We start from the raw sequence: 4,400 nt of genomic DNA on the forward strand, positions 1-4,400 counted from the left end.
CTGACTGTTTGTGGTAAAACTCTCCGTGCTGTTTCGGCACAGCCTGATGTAGAGATGCTCTTGGCCATGAGGCTGAAGGCACCACCTCACGGCATGGAGACTCAGCCATGGAAAAGGGGTGAAAACACAGAGGGGGAAAAAGAGTGTAGGTTGGATAGCTGGAGCTGTGAGCTGTTTGGTTCAGGTGTAGCCCATCACAGCCCATCACCGGCTGTCTCAGGGCTGGGAGATGGAGGTGGGAACAACCAGCACCTGAAAGCCAAGAGCAGGGATGGTGAGGGAGGGGGGTTGTGGAGAACCCCATCCTGCTGCCAGGGCTGGGGGTGAAGCAGCCCAACCTTTCCCTGCTCTCCTTTTCCCTGGCACAGCTGCTAAATAACTGTGTCCGGAGGGAAGCAGAGTGTCTGCGATCAAGGGAGTGAGCTCAGCTCGTTATTTAAGAGGCAGCTCCTGGCTTTCATGCTGCAGAGGGTGTTGTATGAACAGAGGGGTTTGCAGAGCAGAACCCAGGTGAGGATGACCCTCAGCACAGCGGCTTGGGAAACCTGATGGGTTTGACACTGAATTCCCTGGATTTTTGCATCCAGAAGCCAAATCCTGGCAGTGACTCTCCAGCCAGCCCCACCAGTGTCTGCGTTGTTCTTTGTGCTGCAAGGTAATCAGATGCTGACCTCCAGTTATTAACCTCGTCTTCTTAATCACCTGCATCAAGCACCTTAATTGCTGAACAGGGATGGGAGGACCTGGCTGCTTCTACCCGAGGTTAACGTGCAACCTGGGGGGGCACCATGCTGCTGCTCTTCCCTTAACTCAGCCCCCAGAAAGGTGGAAGTGGTTCTTTCCTGAAATCCAGCAATTTTGCAGCAAAATTCAGGGAACCAGCCCCGTTTTTTCCACCCCTTGGATGAAGAGGTGGTGTGGGCTCATGTGTGGGGGACCAGTGACCAGTGATGTGTTCAGCATCGCTGTGGCTCCTTGTCTGCCAGCCCCATGGGGTCCTTTGCTGAGAAGGTGCTGTGCCAGCTGCCGGGCTGGGAATGCCATGCATGGCCTCGTTCCTGATGGGAATCAGAGATTTGGGCCAAACTTGGTGCTTTTAGGGTAATATGTGATAAAATCTTACTGGGGGGCTGTGGAGGGGGGAGTCTGCAGCACTGCTCTGCCTGACAGCCCAAGGGCAACCAAGCCCAAGTTGATGGCACATCCTCCAGCTGCCTGCCTGCCCCTTCTTGCCTTTATTTATTTATTATTTTTGCATTAAATTGAAATGAAGCAGCCTTGGTCCACCTCTGTCCCCACACATGGGATTGTTGCTGTCAGGGCATCACCTGCCTGCCTCTGGAGCCAGCACTGAGGTGGAGAAACCCAGGGTTAGCCCCACACCACCTGGAAGCTGCTCCACCATGATCTGACCAGCAGCTCCTCAAGATGCTGCCAGTTGTCCCAGCGGCTCTTGCATTCATGGTGAGGTGGCGTTAGGATGTGTGACTGGTTACAGGCACCAAAAAGCATGATAGGAAATGGTCTGTCTGGAGGAGATAGAGGATGGAGCCAAGGAGCTCCATCCTTGGAGCGTTGGCATCCTTGGATGCCAAGGAGCATTGGCATCACGCATGGCCCATGTGATGATGGGGAGAAAAAAGAAAAAGAGGAATTTGAGGTAGGAGATGGTGAAGAGCAGGTGGAGGAGGATAAAAAGGATGAAGAACAGGAGGAGAAGGAAGGAGAAAGAGGAGGAAGAAAAGGAAGCAGAAGAAAAGAAGGTAGAAAAGAACAGAAGGAACAAGAAGATGAGGATAAGGAACAGGAGGGTACACAGAACAGTATATTCACAGGAAGAGGGAGAAGAAAGAGAAGGAAATAGGAGGAGGATGAGTTGGAGGAGGAGAAGGAGAGGTACAAGGAGAAGGACTGTGAAGAACAAGAACAGGAGGAGGATGATGTGTAGCAGAAGATGAAATGTTTTTCTAGCTGGGAAGCCTCCCAGCAGCCCTGCCTGCTCCGGAGCAGGGAGCACTGCTGGCCCTCCCGCGGGGACCCTCCTCCTCCCCGGGCAGGTGTCTGCTGCCTTCTCCTGGGAGCAGAGATGATGGCTTTGACTTCTCATTTCCTCCTGGTGTGTTTAATTGCCTGATTATTTTTTTTCCTCCCCCCTTTAGGATTGGGAGACAAGGGAAGAGACATGGGCAAAGGAAGACAGATGTAGGGAGAAGTCCAGGTGACAGGTTGAGAGATGCTGTAACCACAACAGCCGGCCGGATGGACTGATAGATAGGACTGATATCTGCCCCGCTTTTATTTTCCTCTCACCTATCTCTTTATCTCTTCTGGTGTTATTTTCCTCCTGCTTATCTCTTTATCTGTCCAGCCCGAGGATGGAGTAGAGTGGGGAGCAGGCGGGTGATAGAAGCAGGATGGATGAGTTTGGGTCACCACCGCTTTTGCAGCATCCAAGCAGATGAGTTTTGCCAGCCGGGGAGGATTAGGAAGCGGGCTCAGATCTGCACACTGATACACTTTCCCCCCTTAATTCTCCTTTTCTTTGCACCCTGCTCATCCTCTCTGCCCACACCCCCTGCTCTGGGGATGCCACAAGTCAGAGGGTCGGCTCCTTCTTCTCTCTTAGCTTGTCCTCGGCCAAGAAATGAGGGCAGCTGCTGCAGCGGTGAGCTCTGCGTGTCTGGATACCCGGCACTTCCACCTGACAGCCGGGCAGCGCCGCTGCTTGATATTCCAGTCAGGCACCAAGTACAGCAGCAGCAGCAGAGAAGGAGGGAGAGGAGCTCAGCTCAGACAAGCCACCAGCTCATCTGTCCCCACCGCCCGGCTCTTCACCCCGGCTCGCTGAGCAGGGGCTGGAGATGTTGCCAGCTCCCTGGTGATGGGGCTGCTGGAGATTCTGGTCTTGGGGAAACCCACTGCCCCTTGTTGCCTGCACGGGGTGTAGCAGAGGGAGGTGTCCAGCATGGGTTGTACCTGGTTTGGGGCCCTTTCTAAGGGGGTGATGAATGAGAAGACCTTGAGGGGCATAATGAGGATACCATAAATATGGAGCAAGCTATGTATATGGACCAAGCAATGGCCCAGGACACAGAGATGACTGTTGTACCTGTCTATACAATTGTCACTGGCCGGAAGGGGTGGCTGAGGGTCAGATATCCCCCGTCTCTTCCTGTACCAGAGCTATGGGTCATCAAGTGAACCTCCCAAGAACCATGCTTGGCATGTCCAAAGCAGTGGCATGTGCCACAAAGGGCAATCAAGCCCCAGCACTGCTCACCCTGAGGCATGGTGGATGTTTATATGAGACAAGGATGAGGTTGGACATGAGATGCAGCTGGTGCCACATGGGTCCTTCCCACCAGCTCAGGGAGTTGTCTGCTCCAGACACCTTCCTGGAAGCAAAGGCAAGAGCTGGGGGGGTGGAGCAGGCAGGAGCTGCCAGCTCCAAGTGTGGGCAGGATCCCACCCTGTCTCCAGGCACATCCAATGGTCTTAACAGGCCACCTCAGAGCCCTGTCCCTCTGAGTTAATGAAGAGGTGGACAGGAGACAGATGGCCAGCCTATGTAGTGGCATCTCCCCTCCTCAGGAGGCTCAGCTAAAATCCAGAGAGCAGGATGGTGTGGAGACACTGCGGGGACACGGCAGCTGGACATGCATGGGAGCCTCCTCGCCATCCCCTCCTGCCACACAGCAAGGGAAAAGCCAGGGCCAGAGATGACAATAACTGTTCCTTTTTTCTTTCCCTTTTTTTTTTTTTTTTTTGGTATTGTTTTATTTTTGTGTTTGTGGTTTTGACTTAAACAACTCCCTTTTTTTTTTTTTAATTTCAGTTGGTTTTGGTCGCTTTTGCTCAAAAAAGGCATTTTTTAAAAAAATATATTAAACAGATACATTTTACTAAGATGTCTCTTGGATGGAGCCACTGACAAGAAATGACACTCCCCAAATAAATAGGCTTAAAAAATACCCTCCCAAACGAAACAAATAAATAAATACATAAATAAAACCTTTTTTCTTTCTTTCTTTCTTTCGTTTTAGGTTTCTTTCTCTTTTTTTTTTGTAAGGAATGGTGGCCCAGAGGTCTCCACCGGTGTCCGCAATGGCCAGGTGCCAGGTCCTTCCCTTCCTGATGCCTCGGTGGGCACAGGATGCTCATGGAGAGACCCCAGGAGAGATCTGCTGCATCGCGGGGGCCTGTAGCGTGGTTTCCCCCGTGCCATGTGCAAGCTCACGGCTGCAGGGAGGATCATGGGGGATGTGACAGCAAAGGCGCCGGTAGAAACCTCTCTTAAAAAGACTACAAAAGTTGGGGCGCTGAGGAGACAGCTGCTGGAGGATCCTCATGGCAGGTTGGGCATCTGCTCCAGTGGGGCCAGCAGCTGCTTCTGGCCAAGC

The sequence above is a fragment of the Antrostomus carolinensis genome, unplaced genomic scaffold, assembly GCF_000700745.2.
Source record: "Antrostomus carolinensis isolate BGI_N321 unplaced genomic scaffold, ASM70074v2 scaffold40779, whole genome shotgun sequence".
NCBI classification, from domain to species: Eukaryota; Metazoa; Chordata; class Aves; order Caprimulgiformes; family Caprimulgidae; genus Antrostomus; species Antrostomus carolinensis.